This window comes from Desmodus rotundus, chromosome 5 (genome assembly GCF_022682495.2).
Source record: "Desmodus rotundus isolate HL8 chromosome 5, HLdesRot8A.1, whole genome shotgun sequence".
In the NCBI taxonomy this organism is placed as follows: domain Eukaryota; kingdom Metazoa; phylum Chordata; class Mammalia; order Chiroptera; family Phyllostomidae; genus Desmodus; species Desmodus rotundus.
Genome location: NC_071391.1, coordinates 19290243 through 19316123, shown reverse-complemented (window position 1 = coordinate 19316123; position 25881 = coordinate 19290243).

Below are 25881 nucleotides of genomic sequence, written 5' to 3'. Positions count from 1 at the left end.
AAATATTTTTTACTTGAAAATGTTGGTAAGAGGCTGCCAAGCTATCATTGAACAATACAGCATTATTGCACAAATCAAATATGATCATGTGGATTTTTTAGTTTGGAAAGTGTAGGAGCTACTATGAATTATCATTCTAGCAAAAACTCTGTAGAGTCTTTAAAGCTATGAAGACGTTAAGTCATGACGACAGCCATTACTGGAAGCCGTTACATTCCTCTCTCGATAAGCTCCCTCATGCCGCCTGGATGATTGCTGTCCAGGTTGTCCTCTTCTCACATAAAATCATTAATTCTGTGCTATTTAGTTTTCCAGGTTTCAGCTGTTTCAGAACACTCTAGTGCTTGCTCATAAGAGATTCTTATCGCTGGTTTTCTTTGGGTGGCAATCATTGCATATGTGCTAATACATTTTGGTCAGTCTCTTGAATCTGCAAATAATTTCTGCTATCTTTGGTTTCTGGGTAATTTCTCTAAGATAGTTAACTGCTGTAAAAGTTGCTCTAGCCTTCCAGTGGGTTACATACCCGTTGAGAAAAATAAGTAAATGATTACAATGCAATGTGGTGAGTTCTTTAATGGAGGTGATATGATACTAGTTGTTATGTATTTTGCAGTTATGATATACTAGCCCCCATGCTGTGAACAGCTTTATAAAATGAATGTAATTTTTCCACTATAAATATAAAGATACTTAGGCTGAAAGAGGTTAAGTGTCCTGTCAAGTAGCCATACGGTGTGTTTTGCACTTGTTTCTCTTTAATTCAATAGCCTATCTATCCTGGAAAGTCATTCTTGACTCAAGAGGCAGAGAGTATGAGGATTTAAAAAACTTTCCTCCAGAAAAACATTCTCCAAATTTCAACAAGTAAAATTATATTACTGTTTGCGACAGGGAACAGTGTTCTACTATGGAATTGACAACTCACTAATGTTCCAGGCAAATATGCAAATTGTAAGAGAAGGACTAAAAGAGAGAGAGTGTATGTGGGTGTGTGTGTCAGAAGTTTGTAATTCAATGAATTGCATTTTTATAAAATAATTTAAAAGTTTATCCAGATTACAAAACCCACATTTGTTCATGACATAGTACAATGTAGTTCACTTCAATGATGAAAATTCCATGCTTTCTTCAAAAGAGTTTGTTTAATCAATTGCTTGAATACTTAGCATCTTTTTCCCTAGCCCCATGTGCACGCAGACTGTTATTAACCTACTATCTAGACGTAATTTCCAGTGTAATTCTCCTTCCTAGCCCTTGGGCCTTTCTCAAATCGTACATATCACAATTTGTAATTATGCACTTATAATTATACACTTAATTTTGAATTCTCTTTCTTATTCCATACTATGAACTTCCTGGTTCCCTTCTGTATTCATTGTACTCCTTTTAAGTTTATCACATGGCCATGCTTCACAATATTAGTTGAAAGAAATGCAACTAACAATGCTGAATACATGAGTGAATGAATGATTGAATTAATGCTGGTGAAGTTAAGAATTCTAGGGTGTTTTTAGGGAAAAAAGTACAAAATCCAATTCTGAAAAGCATTTTAACAGAATTCTCAGCATGAGGTGAAGATGATCAACTTTTGTGCCCTTCTAAACCCTGGTGCTCCTAACCTCAGTGTTACAATGTCAAAGATTGCACTTGCTCAAAACCTAGAAGAAATGGCAACTAGTGAAGTGGGAGAAAGTAAAAATGTTTTTGGGTTTGCCCCTTTTCCAAAGATGATCTGGTACTCTTCAACTCCTAAGAGATTTCTTAGCCCGTAATTGATATTTTGATTGTAACAAGAATCATAACTCCAACTAAGCAACTATACTTTCTTTTTTAATTAATTATTTATTTATTTTTAAAATTATTTTATTGTTGTTCAATTACAACTGCTATACTTTCAAAGGTCAGATAGGCTCAGTAGAGCTCCTGGAAATGGTTTTTCCATCTGATACATTTGCAAGCTCAGTCAAATCAAGTTGTACATTTTAGGGTCTCCAGTCTGGAGACTCGAGTTCAAGTTTCACATCTGCCACTAAACAGCCGTATTGAGAAACCAACTTTACCTTTGTGAACTTCAGTTTCTTCTGTAAAATTGAGATCAGATGGACGATGAAGTTTCTTTTATCTTTAACAATACTCGGATGCTATTTTTCCCCAAACACAGTTACCATATCCGGTCAAAGTCTGTTGTAACACACTGATCTCCTAACAAGGCTGGCTCCTGCTACTTATCTGGCTGGCACATCCTTACCTCAAGCACCAGCATTACAAAGGGATTTACATACAGCATTATTCCTGAGAAGTGTGCCCTTGGCAGAGGCAAATAGAAATTGCAAAGCAAAATTAGGTTTGTGCATATTTTCTGGAGAAAGAACACCTCTCTTCCCCTGAGTCCTAGCTTTTACGATTTCAATTTTTGCCTCCACTAGCCGAAGGAAACTAAACGTTATGCAATTGTTCTGTGAAAACACAAGTGTCAAATAGAAAAATCTGGATGGTGCCACGATTTGATAAAATATGAGGTTTGTTTTCCTTTCCTTAAAGAAATATGGGTTTAAACTTAGGGTGGTATCTGTCAGTAGCATGTCAACAGGAATACAGGACAAATATAAGCTGAATTAAAGGTGCTTTACCATAAACACGAAAGCATTGTCTGTCATATGTACCAGGATGAATCAAGAAGGCATAGAATTTGAACTGTTTTCAAACACTTAACATTGAGTCGCTCGGAGTATCTTCATGTGATTTTTCTCTCTCTGACCCCTGTGGAAGCAATTTCATCTTCTGAATGAATAATCTCTCTTACTTCACTCAGTTTTACATCTGAATCACAAAGATATGCATCTGTTCTGGTTATTCTAGTTGATATGTCTGAGATACCATATTTTTTGGACTATAGGACGCACCGGACCATAAGATGCACCTAGGTTTTAGAGGAGGAAAATAGGAAAAAAAAATTTTGAAGCAAAAAACGTGTTCTTGCTTCTGCCTCCTATGACCCCATTCCACCTCCACCCCTGTCTCAGTGAGCCAGGTAAGCTACGCTTGGATTATAAGATGCACCCCCATTTTCCTCCCAAGTTGGGGGGTATGTCTTATAGTCTGAAAAATATGGTAGGTACCTCAATTTTAAATTGATTACAAAATGACCTGGATTCACACTGCCTCTGTTTTAAGATTTCCTACTTTAAGAAACGGCACCGCCAGCTGCTGCCAACTGCTGAGGCCGGTTCTTCAGACACCGTTAAAATGAAATAGGAAGTGGAGACTGGACTTGGGAATTCCCTGAGCAGACAAAACCATTTCAGCCACATCAGGGATACTAAATCCAGCTTAATTCGTGAATATAGGGGAAACAATTTCTTGCAAATGCCTCTGATAATCATAAAAGAAACTTGTCATCTTCCTAAAAAAATAGTGTAACTACTTTGATTCAATCCCCTGCCATCCGGAAACACCCACGGCAATAAGCAGGCATTCTAAAGGTTGTAACTACCCTATTTTCACTTTATAAGTCACTCGGTAATGTCACATCCCTAAGCTTCCTATCAGTTTTAAATTTGAGAGTTCCCAGTCTGTGAACTGTCCTTATATGCACAGTAAACTCTTACTAAATACTATTTACTGATTTGGTTGTTTTAAGTTTGCTATTTCTGGATTTTTCCCCAATTTATCCATTTCAATTATATTATTCTCATTTTTACATGCAATCCATCAGAAAACCTTCTCGATTCAATGTTTAAAATAGGTCTTGAATGGATCCTCCTCTTTGTACCTGCACTATCTATCATTATGCAAGCTAGCATTTTCTCACACTTGAACTCTCTTATCCAAATCTCTTCCTAATCCATTTACCTCTTGGTAGCAAGAACTAAATTTAAAAAATGTAAGTCCATTGCTTTCTGCTCAAATATTTTCATGGTCAACCAGTGCAAAAAAATAAGCACCAAATTTCATTCCTACACCTACAAGTTGACAGACCCTTCATGATGTGATCCAGTATTTGTTCCGCTTCTTGTTGCATAATTTCCACCCTCACACGTGAACAACAGCCTTATCGATCTTTCTGCAGCTTCTGAAGTGTCCCAAGCTCTTTCCTGGCTCGGCAGTCATTGACCTGATGTTACCTCTGCTTGGAAGCTGCTTCTGTTTGTCCATTTGGCTGTTTTGCTATTTCTTCTGTTTCAGCTTACATATTACTTTAACAGACTTTAGTGAGCTCCTGCCAGAAGTAAGTCTTACCCATTTCATGATGTTAGTACTTTGTTTTCTTCTTTATAACATTTATAAAATACATATTCATTGTATCAATAAGCTATTCATTTATCCTTTACTTTTGTCTCTAGAATCTAAACTTCATACGGTTAGATAATTCTTATTCAGTGTTGTGCCTCTGATGCTAAAGCCGTTGCCTGTCTAGTGGTCAGTGCAGAAAAAACCACATTTGTTCAGTGTTGAATAAATTAACGGAGCTCACAAAGGGTGTAGAGTATTTATCCTGATGTGAAATTCCTGCCATGTGTTTTATCTGAATATGTGGGGCCAGGGGACAGTGAGAAAAGGAATTTTCAGCAGATGGAGTGTGAAATAAAAGAAACAATTGGATTTATAAATGAGAGGGCTGGCACTTAATATTCCAGAAGACAAAGGGTTAGATGGTGCCTCGCAATAGCGTCGAGCTATCTGCAAGCCTGTTGTCCATGTCTAGTTAAAATGAGAAACTGACCTCCCCTATAAAACATGCCAGCAACTGCTATCCATTTTCACAGGCTGCGCTTTCAAAATTAGATGCCAGTAATAACAGCAGAGAAGGGGAAATGACAAAGAGGACACATCACTTTCCTCATCAGTATAAACAGACTAAAATCATTTATTGTTTGTGGTGTCAGAACAAACTTCCTCATAAGTTTCCATTTGCACATTTCTACTGACAGCAGAACAATATCAGCATTATTTCCACTAAGAGTAGAAAATGAAAGTGGATATTAGACACACAAGCATTGGGATTTAGAAAATAAACCGGCTGGAGGAGTCGATGGGTATCAACAGTTCCCATGCCCTTTGGAGAGGATTCAATCTATGAAAAGAGGCTTATCTAGATTGCAAAATCTTTTATACTGTTCCCAGGAAATGAAACTGTTTTGACCACTCCCTGTGTAGATTTCACTTCTTGGTATCAGTTATCCTCAGCACTTACAGCGCCCCCCGCCCTTCTCTGAAGCCTCTGTGAATTGAAGAATGAATGTCAGGAGCCAATTCCGGGATGTTTACAGCTAGTGTGGAACTGTGAAGTGTTTTACATTTTCAGAGTGTCTGGTTTACAACCTCTCTCTACAGCTGATTGTTCCAGATCTGAGAGCTTTCGGTCTAACTACCAGCACATTGATATTTAGCTGATCCCTACTTCAGATAAGGGCCTGTTCCTTTCTCTAACCACAGTTCTGAATCTGTACGAAAAATACCTACCCAAGTAAGCTGATATTAAGTAAGCTTATACTGGGGGGTGATGTGTTTCTGCACATGTACTTGACAATACCTAGCAGAAGTGAAAAGGGACTAAGACTTACCAAGTACAATTTAGGTATACTGTTCCCTCTTATTCATGGAGGTGACTCTTCATGAATAAGGTGTTATCATCTTCTCGGGAAACAGAGGTGTAAAGGGCATTATATAGTATAGTTACATAATTTTAAAAAGTGTTAGTTTTACCTGACAAATTATATAAATGTTATATGTTTTCAAAAAGTAATATTTGCTAAAAGTAATATTTGCAATTCGTCTTCAAGTTTGAATGTTCATATTCTAGAAAACCACTTGTATATTAATGGCTTTATTAGAATGATGAGATTTAAAATATTTGCTCACTTCTTTCAAAATTCAAGTGATTTTTTCCTCTTTAATCTTTAGGGGAAAATGTCAATTTTTTAAAATTACCTGTTGAAGGGCACATTGGTTGTTTCCAATGTTAGACAATTATGAGTAAGCCTATTATCCTTTTTGCATGGGTTTTGGTGTGGCCATAAGTTCTCAGATCATTTGAGGAATTATCAAGGAATGTAAATACTGGGTTGTATGGTAAGAATATGATTTGTTTAGTAATAAACTGCCCAGGTGTCTTCCAAAGCGGCCACCCCACTTTGCATTCCTACCAACAACTGGAGGCATGCTGTCCGTAGTTTGTATTTTAGCCATTGAAACAGGTGTATGGTGGTATCTCATTATTGTTTTTATTGATAATTCCCTAATTCTACATGATATTGGACGTCTTTGTATATACCTACTTCCCATCGCCCATTCTCATTGGTGAAGTGTCTGCTCAGATAGTTTGCTTAATTTTTAATTCAGTTTTGGTTTTCTTCTTCTTATTTTTTTAATTCTAAGAGTACTTTGTACATTTGGAATACTGGACCTTTATCAGATATGTGTTTTGTGAAGGTTTTTTCTCCCAGTCTGTGGCTTATCTTTTCATTCTTTTGAAAGTCACTTTCACAGAAGTTTACAATTATAATGAAGTCCAGCTTATCATTTTTTTTTCTGCTATGGATCATGCTTCTGGTATGTACCTAAAAATTCCTTGCCAAACCGCAGGTCACCTAGATTCTCTCCTGTGTGATCTCAAATACGTTTTATGATTTTGCATGTTCCCTTCGGTCTATGATCCATTGGGAGTTAATTTTGTGAAGGATGTAAGAGCAGTGTCTAGATTCATTTTTTAGTTGTTCTAGCAACACTTATTGAGAAGAATATACTTACTGTGTTGTATTGCTTTTGTTCCCTTATCAGAGCTCAGCTGGTTATATTTGTGTGGCCTATTTCCGGGCGCTTTATTCTGCCCCACTGACTCGTCTGTTCCTCCACAGTGCTACGACTGTCTCGACTATTGTAACTTTATAGTATGTTTTGAAATTGGGTCATGTCAGCCCTATGACTTTGTTCCTCCTCTTCAACACTGTGTTGGCTATCCAGAGTCTTTGACTTTTCCATATATTTTAGAATCAGTTTGTTGATATCTGAAAATATAACTTGCTGCACTTTTAATTGGGAATACTTTGAGTCTAAAGATTAATTCAGGAAAAACTGACATGTTATTACTGAGATTTCTTATCCATAAACATGGGATGCCATCTATTTATTTGGTTCTTTGTTGACTCCTTTTATCATAGTTTTGTATTCCTCCTCATATAGATCTTATACATATTATGTTATATTTGTGTCTAAATATTTCATTTTGTGGTGGTAATATAAATGGTGCTATATGTTTTATGTCAAATCCCAATGGGTTGGTGCTGCTATGTTGAAAAACGATTGGCTTTTGTATATTAACCTTATATCCTGTAGCCTAGCTCTTATTGCTTAGTAGTTCCAGGAGTTTGTTTTTGTTTCGGATTCCTTGGAATTTTCTACATAAACAGTCATGTCATCTGCAAACAACATAGTTTTATTCCCTCCCTTCCCAGTCAATATACCTTTTGATTTCTTCTCTTATTGATTTGGCTCAGATTTCAAGTAAAATATTAGTTAGGAATGGTGGTAGGGAAGATCCCTACCTTATTGCCAATCTTGGGGGAAGGGCATCCAGTTTTTCACCATTAAGTATCATGTTAGCATGAGTTTGTTTATTAATTTTTTTGTTGATAGTCTGTATGAAGTTAAGGAAGTTTGCCTTCATTCCTGGTTTGCTGAAAGATTTTTTTTTATCATGAATGGGTGTTGGATATTGTCAAATCCTTTTTCTGCATCTATTAATATAATTATATGATTTCTTGAGCTTGTTGATGTGATGGATTCCATCAATTGATTTTCAAATGTTGAACCAGGCTTGTGTACTTGTAATAAATGCCACTTCCTCTAATATAATTGTTTTTGTACATTGTTGGGTTCAATTTGCTAATGTTCTCTTTTTTTGAGAGATTTTTGCATCTTTATGCATGAGAAATATTGGTTTGTGGTGTCATTTCTTGGAACATCTTGCCTTATTTGGGTATAAGGATAACACTGGCTTCATAGAATGAATTGGAAGTGTTTCCCCCTGCTTTTATTTCCTGTAAACAATTGATATAATCTTCCTTAAAATTTTGGTAAATTGTATCACTAAAACCCAATGGGCCTGGTGTGTTGCATATTGGCAGGCTATTATGTATTGATTCCTACTGTCGTATACTTATATTTTAAAAATATGTAATATTACATTTTAAAAACTTTTCCAAGAGAAAAACAATTATAATGAAATTCTAAGATTTAAACAAAAGCAAAAAAAATAATCATTATCAAGAATTTACAAGGCAGACATATATTCCCCCTACTGAATCAGAAATATCTTTGGCAAAAAATCAAATATTATGGACACACACAGATCACCCTGACTGGGCTCAGATACATATCTCTCAAATGTGTTTTCATGCTTATAGATTAAACACAAGGTTTTTATCATGGGCTTTGTGTTTCTACGTGGCCTCCCTGCTACATTCTCAAATTGCATCATGTGTAGCCTTTTTCGCTCTCAAGCTCCATGCCACCTACCTCTCATTCCCTCAAAGCTATCAGTGTTGTTCTACAGGCCATTAAAAAATGTAAGTCTACGGGATTTCTGCACATAGTACTCCTCTGTCTTTCGGACTAGCATCCACTTCGATCCTTTGACATCCCTTACTTTCCTTTGTGAACATTTTTTATGGTCAGGCCCCCTTGTTAAAGGTTTCTATGAGACTGACTACTCTTTCTTCACAGCATTTCCTGTTCTCTGTACTTACATACTTCTGTGATTATTAGATTAATATTTGTATATTCTACCAAAGAAAGAGACCCCCAGAGAATAAGAAAAATATTTCCTTTATCAACTATTATCTATATTCAGGATCTTGTGTAGGCCTATGACATGATAGGCATTTAATAAGTCCTGTTAAATAAACAAATGAGTGAAAAAATGAGGAGATATTTTTATGAGGTAATTTAGGCTAATACAATAATATAAATCAGCAGTAACTTTCATAGTTATATCACAGTAATATTACTTTTCTAATATCATAATTTGTAAGGACAGTGAAACTCCTAAATTCATTAATGTGTCTGGAAGAAATTCAATACCTAAAGATGCTGAAAAATAAGACTTGTTAATAATGCAAAAAATGTATTTTTGTGTGATTATTCTTTTTGTGCGGATATCCCTAACCTCAGTTATTATTACCCTTTGCTTGAATTTCCTATTTCTTCTTCTGCAAGTTCTAGCTCCTTTGAGGAATACTTTCAATCGCTTGCTAAAGAGTACAGGTAAAAATGCTTCTGTATCTAAATGGGAAAACAATCAATTCCTTTTCCTAAAAGGCTCCCAAATAAAACTTGTGAGACATGCATCAGTAGAAAAGTGAATTGTAATAGACACAAAGAATCCAATATTGCTCCACTCGATATTAAGCTGTAGCATTTCTCCCACTGTTCTGAGGTTTAAGATTACACCATAATGTATTAAACCTGCTCTACAGGTATTCTTGGCAAAGGCTGTTATAAAACAGACAGTAAAGGCATTTTTAGAATTACAATGATGTTTGTTAAGCACTCTTAGACCCTTCGCAGGGTATTTTTCTTTTCTAAATTATAGAGGGCATTGGCTGAATCAGTAAATTTAAAATGAGAAAGAAAGAGAGAGTGGTTTGCCACTGTTACTCCGAGCAATCTGATACATCTACTACGGGAATGGTGCCAGTGGACTAGAGCAACAAGAAAAGTAATGGGATTGTTAATTCCTTTATAAATATGCAGATGTGTATATGATATGATAAACACAATGGTTTTATTATCAACACTATACATACGATATATATAGGATAAACACAATGGCACATATGTATATACACTAAGAAACTGTCAAGATATATGTTTGCCATCAAATTATGGAAAAACATATTGTTAACACACTAACTTCCTAATCAGTTATATATATTTTTTGCCACGTTAGTTATTTCAGCCTTCCCGGTACCCATGTAATAGTTAATGAAAGCTTCAGGAACCATGGAGCTGTACTCCATAGGTATTTTGACTGAGTCATCCTTTATTTGTTTGGAGAGCAAACTTCAGCAAAAGTTAAATCAAACTGGATCTACAAGATTCTCTGGGGAGCATCACCGAGCTGAAACATATTTTATTTTATTTTATTTTTGTACAACAGCAAGATACCTGCTGCTAAATGAGGTATAGTTGCTGATATCGTCCTTTTAACTTGTTAACACTTACCGCGTGCTGAGATGACTAATCAGTTTTGTTGTAAATCCAGCAATCCACAGAAAGTCTTTTCACACTGAAACATTGTATTGGAAAGTACATTTGCTTTAAAGTGGAGTTGTTGGTAAGAAAAAATTATACCAGTCATTGTATAGCTCTGTCGGGTTTATTAAGTATGGTTATTCCTGTTTCAGATTCAGAAACAATATCAGAAATATTAGACATTTTGTCCAAAAATGCGTTGCTCAATATTGAGCTAAGTGAATGTAGCCTCTGGACTGCAGTGGACATAGCAAGGAGTGAAACCCTGCCAATATGCTGCATTCACATACAGTCACATAGCGTGTATCGTCTAGGGTGACAAAGTGGTCATTCTGAGTCACTGTAGAAAATGAGGGTCGAATGCTTTTTGTGTTATACCCAAGTTCCCATTATGTGGAGGGGCATTATTGGAGGACAAATTACAGTAACTACTCTTTTGAGGACATGCACTACATTGATACTTTATTTACAGTATATCACATAAAGCTCATAAAAATGTATAGGGTTCATATAACTATCTCCATTTACAAATGAGAAAATGAAAGTTTGTGCTGTCTGAGTAACTAGTTCAATCACACAATTAATAGGTGATAGAGTAGGAGAACCTACACCTATCCAACTTCAAAACTTAAATTCTAATTTAAGAACTCCTAATTCTTACATATCTTGCTACCGTGTATCTCATTTATCATTCCTTTTTTTCTTTCCACCTTCTCTTCTGCAGCAGTAATACAGTCATTCCCTCAACAGATCCTTATAATGCATCTAATGTCATTTATTTTCACTAGCATTCAGAAAAATGTGTCATAATTCCAAAGACAAGACATGGTAAGATCAGGTGATTATACAATAGAAGTTTAAAACAATTCATTTTTCAATTACAGTTGTCCCCATTTCCCCCCATTATTCTCTCCTGCCCTACCCAGCCCCACCTCCCATATTCAACCATCCTCCACCCTGTTGTCTTTGTCCTTGGGTCCTTTATACAAGTTCCTTGATGACCCTTCCCCTTCTTTATCCCCCTCCTCCCACCCCTCTGGACACTGTCAGTTTGTTCTTTATTTCAATGTCTCTGGTTCTGCTTTGCTCACTTGTTTTGTTGATTAGATTCCACTTATAGGTGAGATCATACAGTATTTGTCTTTCACTGCCCAGCTTATTTCACTTAACATAATACTCTAGTTCTATCCATACAATAGAAAATTTAATCACCATGAACACAAACAAACAAAAAATCCAATAAACTATTCCCTAAGCAAAATACAATAACTATGAAGGTTTTAATCTGATTGCTTTGTCAGTTCAATGTGTGAATAAGTTTGGCTACAGAAATCTAAAAATGGTATAGATCAAAAATGTGGACAGCTCCACCCTGGCCAAGTGCAATGTGGTTTATCACAATTGATTCTAAGCATAAGTATATGAAGATGTATGTTTTTTAAAAATATCGAGACTAGGTAATTTTTATGCTATCTCTCTATTGAGAGTTTCTAATTTACATTCTTAATTTATTATAGCTTGAACTCCAGTTGCTCAACCAGCTTTTGAGTCATATTTTAATATATAGTTAGTTTTCGGCAGTGATTTAACTCACTCGTGCCCCACACTAATATAATTGGTTTAGGAATTTGCTCCTTTCTCTGTTGCAAATAACATTATCCTCAGGCTCCCCTATCCTTTTTTTTTTTTCCCCACTCCTGTATGTGTGTGTGTTGCTAGACATGGTGGAAGTGATTTGTCTATATGAGAGATGGCTCAACACGGGAGGCAATTTTCACATTAGTAGACAAGGAAGGCAGACTCCTGTTATCATGGCAACTGATGTGAACGCTAGTATCTGTCTTGGAAACATTCTCCTACCTAATGCTTTTGATAATTGTTAAATATTATACCATATGTTGGAAGGGAAAAGACTGCAGTATGAAAAATTGGTGCACAAAGTAAGTTATAATTTAGAAGTCAAAACAAAACAAGATAAATATTTGAAGAAAAAAATAATATGGATATTTGAAAAAAATATCATTCTTTTGAAGCCATGTAGTCACTCCATGTGTTTCTCCTTGCTTCTGCCATCATTAGTCCGTAAGTTCTTTGTAACAAACTAATTCATCTTTTTTTAAAATCTTAGTGCACTATGTATTTTGTATAGTGATCAGTTTTAAGTAAATGTTTGTTGACTGAATCAATAAGGTTTACTAGAATGAAGCAAGTTTGTTAGAATTAGTTATATATTTTAAATTACAAGTTTCCTTGGATTCTACCCAGGAAATGCATCTTTTGTTTGTTTATTTGTTTGTTTCTTTAGATTGCTGACTTTAATTGATTTGTGTTGAATGCTTGGAGCGGAGCAGTTGGAAACACCGTAAAACTATCTCTGGCCTCAGAGGAAACATCTGCAATGTGGCTGAACGTGAGCTTCTACTTTTGTGAGCTCCAAAGTTTTGAACCCTCATTTTACAACTGAAGAAACAGCTCCATTGGGATTAAATGAATTGTGCACAGTCTCACAGCCATTTAGGAACAGTCTTTTTATGGACACTCAGCTCCCCTAATTACTTATATAATAGTATTTAATTTATGATATAACATTATTTGCCCAATAGTTATGAAGTAAAATTGATTCATTTGAAATCTTTCTCTTCTTTATGAAAAAGCTTCACTCTCTCATTTTGAATACTCATAGTTTAGTCACAAAGGAATGTGAAAACCAAAATAAAAAGAAATTTTTATCTAAAAGAAAAAAACAATATGTACCTACATTAAAACTTCTAAGATATAAGGGGGTCTACCTTATTTAGCAAAGACATATTGGTGAAATAATCGTACCTTGACTATGGGAATATATAATAACATAAATATCCAGTTAAATTACTTTCATTATATGTAAGATATTGGACAAAGTGGGATGAAAACTAGAATTTTTACAAAATATTCTGTTTTAGTAACCACTCTTACAGCATTATATTTCTAATGGCATGAGACTTTTTAAAAGTTCATCAGGATGAAAGCTTATTAGCCAAATACATATATGCACATACAGGCATAACCATGGACACAGACAACACTGTGGTGAAGGTTGAGGGGGTGTTGAGCAGAGGGGAACAAGGGGGTGGGACATCTGTAACAGTATCAACAACAAATATACAAATGCTTCCTTTCTAGTGAATCTCTGAAAAAGATTCATTGTGAACACTCACTGCAACCCTCAAACACCAGAGCCCTTCTCAACTACCTTCCACGAAGCTTTGAGATAACATTCAAATATCCAGGTTTGATTATATTACCTTCAAAATTGAGACCTGAAGTATAGATCACTTTTCACTATCACCAATAAGGAAATAATTTTTTATAAATTCAAACTATTTTTCAATTGCCTTTAACATTGATCCTCAATCTTTTGTATTATCTTTCCTTGATTTTGTTGTTATTTTAATAAATTTATTTTTTCTCTTGAGGAAAAATAAACCCAATCTTTCTATTGCCATGGGTTAGAGGCATAAGCATATTTTATAGTTTTTAGCTATAATGCATATAAAATATATATAATTCTGGACCATCTACTTACAATAAACCCAATCTCATAACTGATGAAAGTACAACAGACTCCTTTCACTTCCCTCAGGAAAGGGTGTGATAGTAAAATGCATTAGCATGGAAGAAAAGTTGAATTACTCTCTGGCCCTGATCTACCTATTCCAACTTATCTTCACACCCTTCAGATTCTCCACTGGACTTCTTCCTCGTCGCTTTTGTTTCAAAACTTTTTAATCTAGTCACACCCAATTTTGTTCTTATCTTTTAAACCTTTATCTCCTAGCCCACGATGCTCTTTATTTCAGAAATATCTTTACATCTTTTTTTATTGTATTAAGACAGTTATCATAATGTTTATTCCTGCAATAAGTTTAAAAAATTTTATTGTAATAAGAACACAATGGAAGGAACTTATACCCTTTGCAACAGCATGGATTGAACTGGAGGGCATTATGCTAAGTGAAATAAGCTAGGTGGTGAGGTACAAATACCACATGATCTCACCTTTAACTGGAACATAATCAACAACAACAAAAAAAGCAAACAAAATATAACCAGAGACATTGAAGTTAAGAACAATCTAACAATAGCCAGGAGGGAGTGGGGAGGGGATAGTGGGGAGGGGGGTTTCTGGGAACTACTATAAAGGACACAGGGACAAAATCAAGGGGGAGGGTGGAGGCAGGTGAGGGAGGTGGGTTCGGTTGGGGTGGGGTGGAGGCATGGGGAGAAAATACAGACAACTGTAATTGAATAACAATAAAATTTTTTTAAAAAAAGAACACAACATGAAATCTACTCCTTACTTTTTTAATGTACAATACCGTGTTGTTCACTGTAGGGACAAGATTACATAGGGGATATCTAGAACTTACCATCTGTAACTAAAACTTGAACAGAAACTCCCCATTTTCCCTTCCCCCTGCTCTTAGCAACCAACATTTGGCTTTCTGATTCTACAAGTTTCACTATCTTAGACTCTTCAAATACGTGGAAATATACAGTACTTGTTCTCTGGCTGACTGACTTCACTTAGCATAGTGTCTTCTAGGTTCATCTATGTTGCTGTTTGTAACAACAGTTTCCTTCTTTTTCAAAGGCTGCATAATTGCCCACTGCATGTATACGCCACGTTTTCTTTATTCCTTCATCTGTCGATGGACATTTAGGTTGTTCCCATATCTTGACTGTTGTAGATGGTGCTGATATCAAATGGAATGCAGACCTCAAGGTCCTGATTTCCATTCTTTTGGGCAAATATGAAGAACTGGGTTGTTGATCATCTGTTACTTCTGTTTTTCACTTTTTCATTGATGCCAATTATGTGAAAGGGTTCCAATGTCTCCACACTCTTGACACTTGTCATTTTTTTTAGATGATAGCCATTCTAACCAATGTGAGATGATATATTATTGTGTTTTGATTTGCATTTCAGTGGTGATTAGTGAAATTATTAAGTCTTTGGAGAAATGTCTATTCAAGTCCATAGTCCATTTTAAAAGATTTTTTCTATTTAGTTGTAGGTGTTTCTTATATTTTTGGAATTATTAACTCATTATCAGATGCAGGGGTGTCAAACACATTTTCACCTGGCCCACATCAGTCTCAGGTTGCCATCAAAGAGCCGAATGTAATTTTAGGACTGTATAAATGTAACTACTACTTAACAATTAAGTGAGTGCTCATTTAACAATTAAGAGCTTGGCGCTGCCGCCAGGTAGAAACAAGGTGCTGGGCAGGATAAAACAAGGTGGAGGGCCAGATTCGGCCAGTGGGCCTTGCGTTTGCCACCTTGAGACAGAGGGTTGAAATTTTTTTTCCATTCTGTTGGTTTCCCTTTTATTTTGTTGATTTTTTTCTTTGTTGTGCTTTCTACTTTGGAGTAGCCCTGCTTGTTTATTTTTGTTTTTGTTGCCTGTACTTTTGGTGTCATATCCAAAAAATCATTGACAAGATCAGTGTCAAAAAGCTTCCCCCCTATGTTTTCATCTACCAGTCGTATAGGTCCAGATACTACCTTAAATACTTAAATGTTTTAATTAAGTTTTTGTAGATGATGTAAGGTAAGTATCCTGTTTCATTCTCTTGCATGTGGATATCCAGTTTTCTGTACATCATTTTTTGAAGAGACTAACTTTTCCCCATTATTTTGTGCTCTTGCCATCCTTCTGCAGACGGATATGCTGCACATGTGTGGATCTATTCCTGGGCTCTGTATTCTGTTCCATTGGTGTATAGATCTGATCTTTATCATACTGTTTTGATACTGTAGTTTCACAATGTCGTGAGGTCAGAAAGTGACATGCCTGGAGCTCTGTTCCTTTTCAAGTTTGTTCTGGACATTTAAGGTCCTTTGTGGTTCTATATGAATTTCAGGTTTTTCCCCCCCTATTTTTTTTTTGTAAAATAACACCATTTCGGTGATGATTACATTGACTCTGGATTGCTTTGAGTAGTATGGACATTTTAAGGATATTAAGTCTACCAATTCATGAACATGAGATCTATTTGTTAATGACTTGAATTTCATTCATCAATGTTTTATAGTTTTCAAGGTACAAGTCTTTCTCACCTTTTTAGTTAAGCTTATTCTTATTTTATTCTTGTTGATGCTATTTTAAATGTGATTGTTTTCTTAATTTCCTTTTTATAGATATTTCTTTGTTTTTGTAAAGAAATACAAGTGATTTTGGTGTGTTGATTTTATATCCTGCAAGTTTACTGAATTTATTAGTTCTAACAATTGTTTTTGTAGTTCTGTAGGGTTTTTTACATAAAAATCATGACCTCTGCCAACAGAGGCTACTTCTTCCTTTCTGATAGGAAGACCTCTCATTTCTTGTCCTGCCTACCTGCTGTGGCTAAGGCTTTAGTACTATATTTAATAGAAGTGACAAGAGTGGGCATCCTTGTCTTGTTCTTGGTGTTAGAAGAACATTTTTCAGTTTTCACCCTTGAGTATATTGTGCAATGTGGGCTTGCCATATATGGTCTTATGTTAAGGTAAATTCCCTTAATCTCTATTTAGAGTTTTCATCATGTTGAATTTTGTCAACTGCGTTTTTGCATCTAATGAAATGATCATGTGGTTTTTAAATTTCATTCTGTTAATATGGTGTACCACTTTTAATTGATTTTCATGTGGAATCATTCTTTCGTCCTAGGGATAAATCCCTGTTGGTCATGGTGAATGATCCTTTTGCTGCGCTGTTGAATTCTCCCTCCTGTATTTTGTTGAGGATTTTTGCATCTGAGTTCATCTGGGATAAAGGATAGTAGTTTTCCTTTCTTGTGATATCTTAATCTTCCTTTGGTTCTAGGATAATGTTGGCCTCATAAAGTGTGCTTGGAAGTGTTTCCTCCTCTCCAATATTTGGAAGAGTTTGAAAGTAATTGGCTTTAATTCTTAAAAGCCTAAAGCACTTTTCTTTCTATATGAGAATGTGTGTTTCCATCATTGTAACAGAATCCAGTAACCATGCATAATGGAAAAGGTGGGTCAGCTGGTTGCCTCTCATAAAGCAATAGCACCTCCAAGGCTTCAAAACACTTGCTTTATAAACTACCCTCAGACTGTCACTTACAATTTCTGTTTTCATTATAAATAAGCAGCAAAATGTGCAGACTGTCTGTGTTGCAGTAAAACACAGCTGTTTCCATTTGTTCTCCCATCAGTTTCATTTTCACATCATTCTGCAGTGGAATTGAATTGAATCATTTCATCTCTGGTACAATGAGTATTCTGCGGCTTAGTAGCAGGAACCCTTAATCCTTCATTTCACTTCCTTATGTGTTTCCCAATAGCTTAGAAATGGGACTTCAGTCTCCAGCTGTGGTATTTTTAGTGTAGAATATGTAGTCTTGGACACAAATAAACACCTGACCTTGACTCACTCCCACACAATAGTAAAAGAACCTTTGCCAAACTCTGAGGATCAAAATGTAGTGAGATCCTCTCAATTTCAATTAATTGTAGAAAGAAATGCATTTCCATGACTAGGAAAAAGGTGACTTGCATATGTATAACGCAAGTTAGAAGACAAAAGTTAGATGTGAATTGTGTTTGCATCATAATAAAGTAAGAGTTGGTATTATTTAATAATAACTACCATGTGCATAAGGTATACTTTGAAAATATTGACAATATTATATCAATATTTCCTTGACTTAGGTAAGCAATTATTATTAACCTTATAAATGATAAAAGTGAATATTATAGAGATTATTAACATCAACTCAAAATCATAAGTACTATGGCTGGAACTATAAACATGCTTTTTTGAATGAGTGAATAAGTAGAGGCATCAATTATTAAGTTTTGGGGCTGGAATTTCAATCCATGTACAGTTACCTTTCTAAAGAGCACAATTCCCTATCCATATTTATATCACCCATTTTTAGTTATTTTCTGTTCCACGCAGAATTGGTTATGTTATGTGAATTCTCACCTAGGTCCTGTGCTGTTTCTTTGCCTGGTATCTGTATTCTCACAGATGGTATGAAGTGCTCTAGCACTCTCAGGTACACTCCCATCCAAAGGTATGGGCCCTGTCACTGATTACTCATGGATGTCATTGATCTTCCAATTGCCAGGAGGAACATAAGGCTCTCAGGGGTTGGTGGATAGTTACAGAGTAAGGTTGTGTGACATGAGTCTCAGTCACAGAGAAGCTGATAATTGGGTGAGAGCCCTGGGTATAGTAGTGTTCCCCTGGTTTACATATTGGACGAAGGTCTAGTTAGGACTTTGCCTTTATTACCTGTTAGGATTTCAAAATATTGCTGAACATGGGAATTGTTTAGCATTCTTACTCAGCCTGACTTAGGCAAAGATGTTCTGCTATATTGGGCAATCTTCTCACTCAGAAACCTTTTTTCCTTTTGGTTCCCTTCACGGTCTTTCTAGCTGTACTCCCTGGCTTCTTGCCCACATTATTCCTTATACTGAGGGTTTATTGCACTATTCAAAAAAGTTTTTGCCACAGTAACTTAAAGGTATAGCAGCAAAAGGTCAATTGGCTGTTAAAACCAACATACAAGTAATAATCAACAGAAAATTCAGAACCCCTTTGTGAGATTAGAGATTGCAAAGGCTTCCTAAACTATGAAAGAAGGTCCATGGCTATGTTCTTTCTCAGAGAAAAATCAAAATCTCTCCCTACCAATGAATGGGCCAAATGATGCCTTTTAACATAGCAACTGAAAAAAACAACATATTTTTGTAAAAGTTTAACATTCTTAGTTTACCAATCTGGTCACAACATTTTTACAGGATTTTTTTAAATGAATGCTATTTTTACAGAAGATTTAGGTACAGAATAAAATTGAGTGGAAAGTACAGAGAGCTTCCATATATCCCCTGCTCCCCACTTCCCACTGCCAACATCTTGCATCAGAATGGTACATTTATTGCAATCCATGAATCTTCACAGACTTACCATTATCACTCAAAGTCCATAGGGTTTCCCTAGGGCTCACGCGTGGTGTTGTACAGGGTGGGACAAAAGTAGGTTTATGGTTGTGGGTAGAGAAAACACAGTTTATTCTTGTATGATTATTTATTAATTATTGTATTATTTTTCACACAAACTGTAAACCCACTTTACTTCACTCTGTATATTTTATGAGTTCTGACCAATATATAATGACATATATCCACCATTATAGTGGCAGACAGAATACTTTCACTGCCCTAAAAGTATTTCCAGCTTTGTCTATTCACTCCTCCTTCCCCCTAATCTCTAGCAGCCACCATCCTTTCTACTGTCTGCATAGTTCGGCCTGCTCTAGAACGTCACGTAGTTGGAATTGTAGAAAACACTCTGTAGCATCAGATTGCCTTCTTTCACTTAGTAATGTGCATTAAAGTTTCTTTGTGTTTTCCATTGGCTTCATAACTCATTGCTTTTCAACACTCTCTAATATTCCATGCTCTCAATGGGCCACAGTTTGTGTATGCATTCACAAACTGAAGGGTATCTTGGTGAATTGTGAGTTTTGGTACGTATAAATGAAGGTGCTATAAACATGTGTGCGTGGGTTTTTGTGTGGACATACATTTTCAGCTCATTTGGATAATTTCCAAGAAGTACGATTGCTGTATTGTTTGGTAAGAGTATGTTTCCTTTTGTAGGAAACTGCCAGACTGTTTTTCAAAGTGGCTGTACCGTTTTGTATCCCAATGAGCAGTGAATGGGAGTTCTTGTTGTTCCACATCCTCATCTGTAATTGATGTCATTGTTTTGTATTTTGGCCATTCCACTAGGTATGCAGTAGTATTTAACTGTTTGATTTTCAATATTTATTGATATATGATGTGGAGTATCTTTTCATATGCTTATTCGTCATCAGTGTGTCTTTGGTGAAATGTCTATTCAGACGATTTGCTTATTTTTAAAATTGAATCATTGTAGAGGTTTCTCTGTATATTTTAGATAAAAGTTCTTTATAGCTAAGTCTCTTGCAGATATTTTTCTCAGTCTATGCCTTATCTTTTCATTTTCTTGACAGTGTCTTTGACAGAACAGAAGTTCTTAATTTTAATGAAGTTCAGCTATTCGATTATTTATTTCAAAGATTGTGTCTTTGATGTGGTATCTAAAAATTCATTGCCAAAACCAAGGTCATCTATGTATTTTTGTTATCTTCTAGGAGTCTTATAGTTTTAATTTTTACATTTAGGTGTACAATCCCTTTTGAGTTGATTTTATGAAAGGTCTGTGTCTATTTATATTTTTTGCATGTTGATGTCCAGTTTTTCCAGCATCATTTGTTGAAAAGGCTATCTTTTCTCCATTATATAGGGTGAGGCAAAAGTACATTTACAGTTGTGAGTATGGGAAACAAGGTTTATTCTTGCATTATTTATTAATTATTGTATTATTTTCCATACAAACAACTGTAATCCTACTATTGCCCCACCTTGTGTTGCTCTTACTTCATTGCTAAAGATCAGGTAACCATATTATAAGGGTCTGTATTGAGGCTCTTTACTCTGTTCATCTTTTTCCAGGAATTTTACTTTTATCTCATGTAATTCTAATAGCCTGCATCATATTCATTGTGTAGATGAGAAAATATTGGCTTTTAGGGGATAATTATGCCTGGTATTGAGCTAAACTACGTTTAAATTCAGCTTCGTGTTGTCCCATAGTTTCTGTCAATTCCACTAAAGCAAATACAACACTTACATAAAAGATTCTGGGTGGAGTATTCGCACACACACAAAAGGATGAACAGAATGAGTTCAGTGTTACTTTAACAACAAGTACAGTTGTTCTTCCTATCTCTACTAATCTATTGTGCTCTTTTAGGCTCTTATTTTAAATCTTTATCTGGTTCTGGACCAGTGGAATAGAAGATTAAAATTTTCCATTTATACCCTGAGTATTTAAATCATAAAAGTGGCCGCACCTGACATTTTTCCATTTTTAGGGCAAAAATTGTGTGAGTAACTTCTCCCATTAGCACATTTCCCCACCTCCTTCCTTATGAGTGAGCCCAACTAAGAGACTAATGCTCTTAAGATATTTAAAAGAGTATTAGACTAATTATTCACTTTCATAAAGCTCTTTAAAAGCTACAACAAGGGAGGAAGATAAGTTAGTTAAAAGAAACCCAGTTTGCAAAAAAAAAAGGTATTGCTTGTGCTTTGACTTCTGATCTATTTTTAAGGTATTCAGTGTACATGCCGTCATTGGGGATACTGTTTGACAGATGAATCTGTCACAAAGTAAAAAGATAATCATGTTTTTTAAAACTATCCTGAGAGAAATCAGAAAACTCTTTGCAAGTAATGAGAATTTATCTGAAATAAGATCTAGTAGAGACCCATTAATGTTTTTTGAGATAAATTCTTATTTCCTTATCCTAAATTGCACAACAATAGAGGTTTAAAGGACATGCTATTTATTTTCAAATAGTATTTTTCCAAAGCCATGGGAGTAAGCTGAACAGGAACATGGTTTCTATGGCATAGAAAGTCAAATGGTAAGGTAGTTTTATTATTCACATGCTACATAATGTTAATTGAGACTGTTATGATTGCAGAGAAATTAAAACATTTAATAATTTAATTGAGCATTTAAAAAATTTGCCTCTTCTTTAGATACTAAATTATCTTTTGTTTTGTGCTATTTGTAGGTCTATTCAATATACATATTCAGAAACATTACAAATGAACCAAAGACTAAATAGATCAAAATAAAACTGTTGACTACTGAACTTGAATGGAACATTGATGAATCTTAATTGAAGTCATTTACCTTCTTCACATTTTATTCTCCTTAAGTGTGATTGTGGTTTGAGAAGCAATTGTAAAACGGTGTACTAGAATTTTGTAGTGATTTTCTGAAGTATCTCCCACATTATATTTACTTTCTTAGGAAGTGAATGGATACATTTCCCTCATTGCCAAGTTGAAAATTCTATTTGGAATTTAAAGCTATTTTGATAACCTTCTTAAGATAAATAAGTTCATTTTTTAAAATGTTTATTCCTTTTCTTTCTCTCTTCTTGTTACTGTGAAAGGGAATGTTCTCAATGAATTTTCTGACAAAAGTGGGTGCATAGTAGTTTGTTTCATTAAAATCATTCTTATTAAGAAAAAATATTATTATTATTATTATTTATTGGGTGATTGTTTTGTCCTTGACATTGTACTGAGTCCATGTACATGGATTATTTCCTTCATTGTTTAGTTCTACACTTTTCTAAGCCATCTACCAAAAAGATATTTATGTGAGTGGCTATATGAGGAGACACCAATGGACAAATAGTTTCTGTGAGTCCACTTAATCAAATGTACATTAGATTTTGTTTCAAACGAATTTCTTTTTAAAAGTCTTAAAATAGGTAAATAAAGTTAAAATTTAATAATGTAAAAAACATAGAACATTGATGGACAACTAACGAAGTAGGATGCAGTCGAGACAATGAGAAACTATCTTGGGCTACCTGTGCAGATGATAAGAACTGGCTGGATTTTGAAAATATTTTTATGTCTTGTGTTGTTTAACCTTGTGCATCCACTGGACTGGACTAAGTAAAACATTATTTCTGGGTATGTCTGTGAGGATGTTTCTGGCAGGGATCAGCATTTGAATTGGTTGACTGGATAGAAAAAAAGGGGGAGGGAGAGTATTATTTGCTTTCTGCATGAGCTGAGACATTGATCTCCTCCTGCTCTGGGGCATCGGTGCTCCTGGTTCTTAGGTTTTCACCTTGAACCTGGATCTTACACTATTGGGCTCCCATGGTCCCCAGGCCTTTGGACTCAGAATGAATTAGACCACTGGATTTCCAGCTTCCGTAGAGCAGATCATGGTATTTATTGACCTCCATAACGAACAGGCCTGAGCAGACTCTGAAAGCAAGTTAGTTACATGAAGAAGTGGCCCAAATCCTGCTTCTCTCTCCCAGCCTGTGCCTGTGGTCTTATGGGAAATTTCCTCTGATCATTTGACAGAGAAAGAGAAGGCTGAGCTTGCAGATGGCCGTGCAGGAAATGTAGGCTCCTCCTAAAAGTGGACAGGTGCAGCACTACAACCCCTCTGTGGGGCATTCCTGAAGGACAGTGAAGGGAACTTCCCCTAGTGGACAGAACACCTGGTTGTTCACTTTTTTTAGAAGGTACAATGGCCAGACATGCAATTACTTAATATTGATTCAGGCTGTAGCCAATTGTAGGGCTGATGGTCAGGGTCTTGGATAGAACATGAGTGGAAAATTGGTGATAGAGAAATCTTGGGAAGAGATATGTGCATGGAGCTCTCTGAATGGGTGAAAAAATGAAGATATTTGTGTCCTATGTCAGTGCTTGCCAAAGGATAAGTTCAGCAGAGGTCCTTTGGAGAACGCAAAGCATTACAAAAGGTGCAAGTCATATTAGGGAAGATATCGTGTATATGATCAAGGCTTCATTTCTCCCATTACTCTACGTTCAGGCTAGAATGTAGACCATTTATAGAGAGTACACTGGAGATGGAAATGGAGACTAAGGGGAAGTAATAAGTGTGAAAGCAAGATATATCTTAGGAGATACATACATATATATACTTATTTATGTAAAAATAGATAGCTATATCTTTGGCTTTATTTCTCCGGAAAATCATAGTGCATGTGTGTAGTGGGGTTTGAAGGATGATGCAATCACTACTCCATATCTGAAATAGAAAGATAAAGCTGACTTTATTGTTCACTATAATAAGGGAGAGCAATGCGGGTCAGGCACAGTTTCTCTGAGCAGATCAGACTACTGATCTTATATAAGGATTCAGGGAAGCATGGTGTGGAGAGATTTGCTAACTTCTAAAGGTATAACCAGGTAGGCATAATCTATAGAGTTGTGGTCCTTAGAATGAGGCTGTTGTTGACTAATTGGCATTGAGAAGAGTATTTTTTAGAGCTAGTTAATTGCTGATTTTCTGACTTTTGGAAGTGAGGGGCTGAAACCAACTGGTTGGATGAAAAGTGTGTTTATTGAACAGGTTGTATTTGTTCAGGCTCAACAACAGGAGTATAATCAGTATATATATATGTATGTGTATATGTATATGTGTGTATACACACACACAGTGTCTGGCACAGATAACATCTTTCTTATTATAAAATCATAAGAATGTAATTCTGTAACATAACAATATCACACTCAAGCACACCATATGACATTTTAGGTGAAATGTTCAAATTAAAACTATAAATTTTTATACCTATATCATTACCCTACCAACCACACTCAAGCAGGAGTTACTTCTGCTGGGCCCTGTGTGTTTGTGTATAATCAATATATATTGACTATATATATATATAATCAATGCTGCTTCATAAGTGGGAGTCTCTTTCTCTTCCTAGGGAATGCCTACTATCGTCTTTTAAGAACTACTTAGTAAGTCATTTACATATGCCCAATAAGGGTAATCTCTCAAATTTAATGTCAATTTATATTAGATTTTATTAGAGCTGCAAAATTCCTTAGAGAATTTTCAAATTTTGTTGCTGCTCTCTAGAGTGGCAACACCTAGATTAGTGTTTGATTGATAAGGGGGAAAAGGTGTGTGTATAATATAAAATATCTGCTTCTTCCTTTCCTTCCTCTAACTATTGTGAAGCAATCGCTTCTATATTCAATTCTTTCCAGAAACACACAAGGAAGGGAATTCTGGCGAAAGAAGTTTGATCCATCCAAAGTGACACAAAGTTGTCACACAAGTTTGCTCTGGCCACACACAAACAAAAATCAGTGGGGACTTTTGCCATTCTCATTGTCATTTCCACTACTTATTTTATTTTTCCCTTTCCTCATACCTCACAGCTTTTGCTATTCTTCACTTAATGCATCAGGAATGACTGTGGCATAGCAGAAAGGAGGACAATGTTTCGTTCCTAGCTTTTCTTTCCAAGGACCTTTGGAGAATGAAAAGCTTTAGAGAAGACACAAGTAATATTAGAGAAGGTACCAAAGCTTTTCTGTCCATTGCCTTATCTCTATGTTCAGGCTAAAACATAATCATTTGTTAGGTGTAAACAAGAGATGGGAATAGAGACTAAGTAGAAGTGATGAGTGTGTGTGCATGGTAACTGCAAGACAGAAGGTATTCTGGGTATCATGGTGGAGAACTGGCCTAACTCCATCTAAGTTTAAGATGAAAGGGGCATTCTGCCTTCAATTTAGAATAATGCTGTGCAAATGAACTGAAACATCTGGGATGGCAAAGCACTCTATTTTGTATCTAGGTACATATGGTGTCTTAGAATCAAAGATATTCCCTGTGTTTGGTCTGAGGATAAGTAGATGAATCCCATGCACCTCACCAGCACAGAGGTAGCAGAAGTCATTCTTGGACCTGAAGGAGTATCTTTGGCGTGACCTATGTGGACACAGGCCTAGGTCTGGTGGACTGAAGACATCTTAGTGGAAGCTTAAGTGATCGCTGCCTTTGAAAATTATATCCAACTCTGCCTCCAAGTAAAGTTAAAAAACATAAACTTAGATACAATCTCCTAGAAAAGTGTGGAGATGACTCTCAAAATGATACCGAATTTCTGCACTGATTTATTTAAAGGTGACTCAAATGGAATTTAGTAGAATGT